We start from the raw sequence: 10849 nt of genomic DNA on the forward strand, positions 1-10849 counted from the left end.
CATATAACCTATCCTCTTAGCCAAATTTAGGCATTCAGATCACTCAATTATTTATAGATATATTAAAATGTCAAAATTGAAGTACTGGTTCAATCACTTGGACATTCAGAAATATTCATTGGGCATCTGTTATGTCTGTGGCATGGTACTAGGCAATGGTGATGAAATGGTGGATTAGGACAGACAAGGTCTCTGTTTCTTCCTGGGGATTATTTGCTGGTAGAGAAAATATACAGCATAAAATGAATAAATAAGATGATAAATCTTGAAACTGTTATTGTGAGGAAAATAAACCGTGTTTTTTAACAGAGAATATTAAGAAACATGAAAATGAGAAGGAGCCAGACATGTGAGGAGTGTTCTAGGCAATGAGCGCAGTAAGCACAAAAACACTGGCAGCAAAGAGTTTGGGAAGTTCAAGGCACTTGGAAAAGCCCAGTGTGGCTGGAACATGGTATGTAAACAGTGAAGCTACGAGATATAAGATTGCAGATGCTGATAGAGGCTAAATCAATCACGACCTAATAGGTCATGGTGAGGACATTGAGTTTTTACCCTAAAGGTAATGGGAAAAAAGGAAGAGTTTTTGTTTTTGTTCCGGGGTTTTATTTGTTTATTTTTAGAAGTGACAAGATTTCACTGTGTTACCCATGCTGGTCTCAAATTCCTGAGTTCAAGTGATCCTCCTGCCTCAGCCTCCCAAAGCGCTGGGCTTACAGACGTGAGCCACCATACCTGGCAAAAGGAAGGTTTTAAGCAGAGCAGTGAAATGATTTGAAAGAGAAGTAACCAGTTAGGAGGCTATTACCATAAACCAAGCAATGAATAATAGTGACCTGGGAAGGCAATGGTAGAGATGCAGAGTAGTGAATGAATTTGAGGAATATTGTGGAGGTAGACTCAACAGGATTTACTGTGCTGATTAATCTGAATTTCTTTCTTTCTTTTTTCTTTTTTTAAAGATGCAGGATTTCATTATGCTGTCCAGGTTGGGGTGCAGTGACTAATCACAGGCACAGTCATTGTGCACTATAGCCTAGAATTTCTAGGCTCAAGTGCTCTTCCTCCTCAGCATCTTGAGTGCTCTGTATTTCTTGCATTACAAATGAGTGAATACAGGATTACTGGAAATTAATCAGGTTTAAGATTTAAAGTCAAGAAGTCTTCAATATACATATTTTTGAAGTACCTTCATTATATCACAGCTAATTAAGTAGGCATCAGAACACAATGATAATATCATCAGCCTGATGCTAGCCTTTCCAGAGAAGATTTAGCTTTTTGACAGTCTGCATTGTGTATCAGCTTCATTCATGTTTGCATCAACTCAAGAGAAAAGATAGACGGATGTTTCAGCTCTAGTTTCTAGTCCTCTGTCATGACTGCTAGTTCTACAATTTTATTTCTGTGTGACAACTATCCCCATACTGAGTGGCTTAAAACAACAACCATCTTTTTATATTGCCTTAATTCTGTGGCTGAGGAATTTAGGTAGAACTCGAATCTGTTCCTTGTGGTATCAAATGAGGGCACTCATAATATTCAGTTAATAGGCTGGTCTGTAGAGTCTAAGAAAACTTTATTCACTTGTTTGGTACCTTGGCAAGAATGGCTGGAATGGCTGGGCTCAGCTGGGACTGCCTACTTCAATGCCTTCAGGTAGCTACTCTAGCATGGCAATCTCAGAATAGTCACACTTCTTATATGGAGGTTAGCTTCCCCCAGATCATCTCAAGAAAACTTGACAGAGACTGCAAGACCTTTTGTAGCCTAGTCTTGGAAGTCATAGAACATCACTTCTTTTTCCTCTACTGGTTGAAACAGCACAAGGATTCTCAGACTCAGAAAAAGGGACATAGACTCTACTTCTAGATGCAAGAAGATACAAAGAAATTGTAACCATTTTTAAAAACTGCCATACTACTATAAACACATTTCTTACTTGATTCTGTGCTGCTGTAACAGAATACGTGAGACTGGGTAATTTCTAAAGAACACAGATTTATTTCTTACAGTTCTAGAGGCTGAGAAGTCCAAGGTTGAGTGGCTACATCCGGCTAGGACTTTCTTGCTGCATCATTCAATGGCAGAAGGTGGAAGAACAAATGATCATGGGCAAGAGAGAGTGCAAGAGATCAAGCATACAGTCTCAATCCCTTTTATAATAAACATTAATCTATCTAGACACCTCCCATTAGGACCCATCTCCCAAAACTGTTGCACTGGGGATTAAGTTTCCAACACATGCTTTCTGGGACACCTTCTAACTATAGCACTTCCAAATCTTGTATGTTCTAGTACGATAGTTATTTAAGTTGTTTTTAGTTTCTGAGCTCCTTAGAAAAAGGCAAGTTCATCACTTTGAAGTGTACACTAACTCAGTAAGTAGAAAGATGATGAGGCAAAGAATAAAATCAAGTAAGTTTTCTAGTGCTAAGGATCTTAGCTAGGGAAGATTCTCTTGATAATATCACGTCTTCTAAAGGAAGAAAATTATAAAGGAAGAAACGTAGGCCTGAAAATAAGAAAAACTGGTTGTTATTCAGGCCTTAGTTTGGCCGGTTAGAACACATCGGTAACCAAGAGGTTTAATTTGTAGGTAAGAGAATGCAATTCTGTTTAATAAAAAGCAAGTTTTTCCATTTTTCATTTGTGGGGTGGTTTGCATAGCATGCTGGTTAATTTTATGTATTAACTTGGCATCCAAATACTTGGTCAATCACTAGTCTAAATGTTCCTGTGAATATTTTTTTTTAGATGAGATTAACATTTAAATCAGTAGACTTTGAGTAAAGCAGATTACTCTCCATAATGTGGTGAACTCAACCACAATGAGCCGAACACCTTAAGAGTAAAAAGGAGGAAGTCTCCTGGGGAAGAAGGAATTCTGCCTCCATACTATCTTTAGACTAAAGCTGAAACATCAACTTTTCCTTGGGTTTCTAGCCTGCTGGCCTACCTTGCAGATTTTGCACTTGCCAGCCTTTATAATCGTGTAAGCCAAATCTTTAAAATAACTCCCTCCCCTCATCTACAAACACACATGCACACACACATACACCATGCCTCTCTTTCTACACACACACACATACACACACATGCAGACACACGTATACATCCTCTTGGTTCTGTTTTTCTGCATAACTCTAATACACATAGTTACAGTTGTTCTGTATGTCTGACTGTATCCCTAACCTCAACTAACTCTCTAATGAATAAATGTGTGACCAAAGACAGTGTAGGGAAACTTCCCACTGGCATTTGAAAAACAGCTTAGTGAATTGGCTTTACTGTAAATATGAAAGTCAGCAGCCTCTTTCTGTCCTATAGGGATTAATATCTAAACAGAAAAATATAAATTCATGTAATTCAATAAAATCGTTTTTTTTTTTTTTTTTAGACTGATGGTTCTCAACTTTGGTATTAGTATCAGCTAGGGAACTTGTTAAAAGATTCCAATGCTTTGAGCCCCACCCCAGACCATTTGCTCACCATTTCTGGAGGAAAGTGGTGGGCACGTATAGTTGTGTTTCGTTTCCGTTGCTGCCATGACTCTATTGTGCAGCTTGTCTTGAGAACTTCTGATCTAGGCTAAATGTTGCAACATGGCAGCTGTTGGGCTGAAGCTATCTCGTTAATCTATCTTGCTGGGCTAGCTTTGTGTTTTTTTGTTTGTTGTTTCTATGCTTGCTTTTTCAATAATTTGAATTTGAGCACTCTGGGGTAGGTACCTACTGTGCAATTCTTGGTAGGTCCTGCTCCTTTCTGTCACCTTTCACCTGGCTGTTTTACAAAATAGCATTGCCTTCCATCTCTCTAACGGCTTTCAAGGGCATGATCCTTGAATTTTAGACTGTAAAGTATTATCATCAAATATATATTATGACTCTAGGTAGAGGGACTGAGAATAAGGACATGAAATTTGGGAAATGCATTTGGCAGTTCATGAGGAGCACATTCAAATCCAGGCAGGGTGGAATTTAGGAAAACATTGATTCTGATTATGATCATTCCAAAAGACAAGACTTCAAGAAGAATCTGAATGATGAATATAAATTTTGTGTCTTCAGGCATTAGAAGAGCAGACAGATGATATTGTAATTGTTTAGGTGTTTCAAAATGTGTATCTAGTTGATTTTTCTTGTTAATACTTAAGTATCTTATTAGTTAATTTCCTAATTTTTTATTTGATGCTTCCAAGTTATCATAAGGATCTGTAATCCAGCTCTCTTCCCCCAAAGTATGTCTGTGTTCACTGTTTTTAAAATTTTGGGAGAAAGAACATCTTTAGCTTTAGAGTCACAACGTTTTTTTTTTGTTTTTTTGTTTTGTTTTTTTTTTTACTTAAATGCTCTAGTTACAACGTCCAGAGAACTTTGGTAATTGTTGATTTGGGCAATGATGTCATTGACATTTTATAGCTGAAGTTCTTTTTTTAAATAATAGCTAACTCTAGACTTTAAGTATTATTTTTGTTGGGGTAATAGAGCTATAAAAGAGGCAAAACCCATCTCTAGTTTCAGTACACTAACATTAAAAGAAGAATTGCCAGAATAAAGATTTTAAAAATCAAACATTTTAGGAGTAGTCCAGACTGTACTGGACAATAGTCACAGATGTTTTCTAGGATTAAGTTGGTCCAAGCAATAAAATTTAGCTGGTAAGTGACCTATTTTTGAGTTTTTCCTTCCATCTCATAAGCAAGCTATTGCCATTCTACTACTGTTTCCATGGAAGAATGCTTTCTAGTAGGTAGTATAGCATTGTATCATTCACAGGTAAATATCTTGGGTGAAATTAACTAAAGTATAAGAGACTGCAAGATAGTTTAAAGTAACTTTTTAGTGTACATAAATCAGTGCCATAAAGGCTTTGGTTTTCTGATGACGGTGGTGTCGAATATCTCAAAAGAGGATTGTGTCAGCTATTAATTTATTCCCCATTCATTATGTAAGTCAAGTCTAATGCAATTGTATTGCAATAATGAATGTGTCAAGTCGGTTGTCTAAAAGAGAATACATTTTCCACAGGCATATGTGGTTACAAATCCTTCTTAATGTGTAACGGAACTCAGGGAACATAGATAAAATGGCTTAATGAAAAACGATGTAAAATCTTGGGTAGTTACGAATCTCACAGCTTCTTCATTTGATCACTTGTTGCCATTTTGGCAGTAAAATCTATCCAAAAACCTTCTGACACTCAAAAGAACTGAATTAGTGATAGCTTTTAGCTGAACATTGTTCACAGAAGTCTTAGGCATATAGAATTTACCTGAGTCACATCAATACTTGTCGTTAATAGCATTTACCCTTAGCAGTGCCTTATTCTATTGCTTATGCTCCAATTTAATCCATGGGGAAAAGCCAAATAAAATACTCTTTGTTTGGAAGAACTTAAATCATCCTGGAATTCAGTGAGCTCAGGGCAGCCAAGCACAATCAATGGCAGTGAGAACTTTGGTTTGGGTTGCTAGTAGTATCAAATAAATATCATGGCTACAGTTCTTGATGTCAGCCCCTTTCCTAGATCTACTGTTGGCAAAAATCCTATCTGCTGTATTTCATTACAAACTAAAATCTCAGGGGAATTCTTGGAGGGTTCACTTTATGTTGTTGTTCAATAATCCATACGGAAAGAGTCTTAGAAATACTGAAGCATTTTGCTTTGACTCTTCCTTAATTTAAAAGTTATTCAGTTTTGTAACTAATGCCTCTTTTCCACGTTTAAATATCTTATAAACACTGTCATCAGGTTCTGGAGCTTTACTATTCTCTTGCCCCTGACAGCTATAATAACCTCCTTAAAACAAAAGAAATAAATAATTCATAACCTGGTAAATGGACCTCTGAGTAATTGAGTTATTCGTGTATATTTGAATAGATATTAGGAATTATTAGACCACATTCTATGTTAAGGGATCATTATGATATATAGAAATAAATGTACATTATATGACTCAGAGACCAAATAACAGTTACTTAAACTTAGGAGTACAACCTTTCCATGAAAGGCTGTTTCTCCTTAACTGAGAGTTTTATGAAAATTTGGCTACAAAACTACTTGGGAATTTATCTGTTTAATCATGATGCATATTGATTAGCAAATTTTCTGAATTGTATTAATATTATAATATATAATTGAAGCATCATGATATGGTATCTTCTGTCTAGCATTATTTAAAATGTATACAATATGTTTGGGATTAAGAAAAAGTTTCTAAAGTGCACTTATATATTCTATTTTCCTTAAGCTGCAAGTTATTTTAAAAGTGTATGAATAAAAACTGATTATTAAAATTCAAATGAATACATCTTTTCATCACATTGCAAATTATTACTAATAATTAACTCAAATAACTTCATTTACATAATGTGACTGTACTTTGGGTTTGCCCTTTTCAACATGAAGAATTAATAGGCAAAAAACAAAAAAGGAAGAAAAAAAGCATTTGAACAGTGAAGGACTCTAATGTCACTCATATAGAACATATTTTAAAGAGTACCCCAGGTAATTTTTTTTAACATTACCATTCCACTGTTCTTCACTAGAGACCAAGACTTTCCAAGAAGGAGGTGTTCCCAATTACAAAATAATTTGCCAAGATCCAAAGAAGTAAGACTAATATACACCTCTTTCTCATTTTTGGATATTGAATGTCTTCTTTATTATCTATGCAGGTACATTTTAAGAAGTATTTTCAGCCTGTAATAAAGCAATAACAATATTACTAGCTTGATTAATTATTTCTCAATTAGGATGCAATTTGAAGAATCTCACAGCTGAGCATCAGAATGTCTTATAAAGTTTATTTTAAAATATAATGCTTGGTTCCACCCCAACATTTCCATTCACTTTTCTGGAAGTAAGGAGGGACATCTGTGTTTTTAACACACTGAAGAGCCAAGGTTGATAACCCAGTGGCTACTGGGTTAGATTATCTAGGATATGAATAAGTAAAGAGGTAAGAGATGCATTGAATTACACATTTTTGTAAAAAGAATAGTTTTATTAGCACTAAAAAATATTTTAAAAATTAATTATGTATATTCATTATACATACATATTCACTACAAGAGAAAATACTTTGTGAAACAGATTAAAGGTGAAGTGAATTAAGTAAAGTTTGCAAATCGAGGGTGGGTCACCATCCCTGGATTCCACGACGCAGCAAGGAGGGAAAGGAACAGGGCTTTCTAGCATATTTGGAACATGATCTCATCAGAAAGTTCTGTCGCTGAAGCAAGGAAGCCCAGTGGAAATAGTCTCCTATCTTCAACCATTATGCAAGCTGATTCAGGATAGTGAATTTGGCAGTATGGAAGAGGGAAATTTTAACAACTTTATATAATAATCACAAATTAATGTTGCTAAACATAGTTTATGTTCATTATAATTATTAATATAATTCTGGTCTAAAAAATCGGAGAGAGATTGTATATAAAGAAAGAACATTAACTAGCTCAGTATACTAGATATTCCAGGCTATAACCTATTTAATCTGAATCTTAATCTGCGTCTATTCAAGCAATAGGTGGTAGAGAGTTCTAATAAAACTGGTAAATAGACAACATAGTATAAAACATGTTATTCTGTGTTGAACAGATCTGTATTTTAAAAGCCAGTTTGTAGGGTCATTCTCCATTATCCATTGAAGTAGTTTAATTAAAAACAGCTGAGACAATGACATCACAATAGGCTTATTAGAATAAAAGGGAAATATTGAGGCATCCAAGAACACAGTTAAACAGAGTTCAACTATGACAATCAACGTTCAGGATTGAATTATAAAGAAGCAGGGAGGGGGAAGAAAAATAAATGATCAAGTAAACATGCAGGGGACACATCACTTTTCAAGGAACATTTGAGGCTAGGTTCATCCAGAAGGGGTGACACTTCTTTTAAAACCTCAAAAAAGGGCCTATCCAGCCCAAGACCAGGTTTCTAACTGGAGGGGCGACTATTAGGACAAAAGAAGTCCAGTCTGAAACTCTCACTGGAAAAAGATCTAACTGTAAAAAATGCCGCCACTTCTGCTGATGATGATAGATAAAATTTACTATGCGCCAATCACTATTCCAAGCACTTTACCCATATTAACTTACTTAATCTTCATAACAATGCCATTGGATGGGTACATTATTATATTTCAGATAAAGAAACGGGGGCACCAGAATTTCATTCATTTACTCATTTAAACATACTGATGAGAACAGAAAAACATACTAAGAAGTTAACTAAAAAAGATAGAAAAGATGCTGACACTCCTATTTATATTTCTTTCATTTGTCCTAAAATATTTTTCAATCTATAATTGAGCACCTATTATTTACCAGAATCCTTGCCAAACTCCAGATACACAAAAGATAGATGCTGCATATATGGTTCTTAGTATTCCTGAAGTTTATGATATTATTAGGGAGACATGTCTTCTCACAAATAATTAATATCTCTTTCACTTTTTCTAATTGTTAAATTGAGCACTGAAGGATCAGTAAGAGGGCAGCCCAGGAGGATTGTCAAGTACCTACTTCTCTGTGTCAGTGAATAAAATAATTCCTGTTTGATGTTTCGACACTGTGAATCGACGTGCTATTTTACTTTTAATGTAATAATTCTTTTGAGACTACACTGTAAAACTCAAAGTAGAAGGCCATGTTTGCCACCACCAGCAGCAACTCATCCCTGATGACCTCCAAGTAGAGAATAACAAGGTATAAAAAACACTTAAAAGCTGTTTTAGGGTTTATCCCAAAATACACCCACATACACACATGATGGAGCAGGTCATAACATCCCTGAGTCTAGCAAAATTTTATAAACCAAATTGTGTTTTTAAAGAAAGTTTTATCCCTTTCGATTCTTTTTAAGTTTTGTTTTGTTTTTTAAACACATATAATGTGATTTCCTTACATGTATCAAAATAGTCTTGGAAGAAATTTCTTTCTTTCCCTATTATATGTAAATAATTGATGGCACTTTTGTCCTAAGATTTTTTCTTTTTTCTTTTCTAAATGTACACTTGCCAGATGAAATACGGAATGCTCAGTAAAATTTGAACTTTAGATAAGCAATGATTTTATTTTTACTATAAGAAGTTCCTTTTTGTTTGATAAATCTGGTAAAATTAAAGTAGCTTCCATGAACTATCCTTCTCCCTGTTCTATCTCCCTGTCCTATCTACCACTTGTCAATTTGTTCAATTTTTAATTTATGTATTCAAGTAATACTTATCAAGTGACAATTATATGTCAAATATTATTCTAAGCACATGACAGTGTATCAGTGAACAAAACATATACTTCACTGTAATAGGCATATATTCTGATAAAGGAAAGATAAAGGAGAGAACTCATAATCTCAAACATTTTGAGAAATTAGGGGACAAGAATAATCTTGAAAACATTCCTATCTTTCCCACAGTGAAACAAAATATCTTCTGACTATAAAACTTACTTGGAATATATAATATGGTTTATTGCCCAGTCAAGATTTGTTTATTACTTTATCTGTAATTAACTTCAATGATCTAATGTTTTATCATTCAGCCCATTAATCTATCTTTTATTCTTCATATGATCAATGCTTTAAAAAGGGAATAAATTCTCCTATGAACCAAATTGGTTTTGTGCAAAGGAAATTTCTCTTCCCCTTTTCACTCAGTTTTGTTATTATTGTTAAAGACATTTAAAATTGGATGATGTCTACCGAGATATTTGAGCATAGACTCACTGACCTCCTGGTAGAAAAATGAAAGAGGGGATTTGATTTTAATTATTTTGTTCATTGAACTGAAACCTAGAATACATTTATTCCAGATGAATACTTGAGACACATGGAGCAAAATTAACAAATACATTCTCAGGTTTATATAATCTATACTCATAAAACTTTACATTTCATTAGGCCAGGAGCGGTGGCTCACGCCTATAATCCCAGCACTTTGGGAGGCCGAGGCAGGTGGATCACCTAAGTGCAGGAGTTCAAGACTAGCCTGGCCAACATGGTGAAACCCCATCTCTACTAAAAATACAAAAATTAGCCAGGCGTGGTGGCGCATGCCTGTAATCCCAGCTACTCGGGAGGCTGAGGCAGGAGAATCACTTCAACCCAGGAGGCAGAGGTTGCAGTGAGCCAAGATCACGCCATTGCACTCCGCCCTGGGCAACAAAAGTGAAACTCCATCTCAGAAAACTAAATAACTAACTAACTAACTAAATAAAACATAATGCTCTGTGATCATGTATACATACAAATAAACCCCTGTCTGATAATAGGATACAAAATGTCACTGGAGAAACCCTGGGGATTACATATCCAGGACTCAATGACTTTATTCTACATGTTTTGCTCTACTCGCTTTTTCGCACATACTTCCCTCTGCCTCACTTGTACATTTGCTTCACATTGTTACTTGGAAATACACCCCCACTGGTTCTGGAAAGTGCTTTCTTTTTGTTTACAAGAGGACTTCTTAAAAAAGAGCCCTAGAGTGGGAATCTGATAAACTGGGTTCTAGGCCAGGATCTGCCACTAATTTGTTCTCTCTGTGTGTAAGCCTCAAGTTATTTTGTATTTCTAGTCCTCAGTTCCTCATCTGTAAAATGAATAGGATAGAGTTCAAGTCACAGATGAACCAGCTAGCCTAGCCCTGCTAACATTCAATGATTCAACCTCATGTTTATCATCCCTAACAATGAGGTCTTTAAGTCCTGCTTAAGTACCTCTAGAGATGTTCCATTAGATTAACTCTGTATGAGAAAAGTTTTCCATTATTTGAGCCTAAATCTTCCTCCACGTGGTTTCCAATTTTGGCCCAATTTTGTCCTCTTGAGTGTCCTAACTCAAA

This window comes from Nomascus leucogenys, chromosome 6 (assembly GCF_006542625.1).
Source record: "Nomascus leucogenys isolate Asia chromosome 6, Asia_NLE_v1, whole genome shotgun sequence".
Lineage (NCBI taxonomy): Eukaryota > Metazoa > Chordata > Mammalia > Primates > Hylobatidae > Nomascus > Nomascus leucogenys.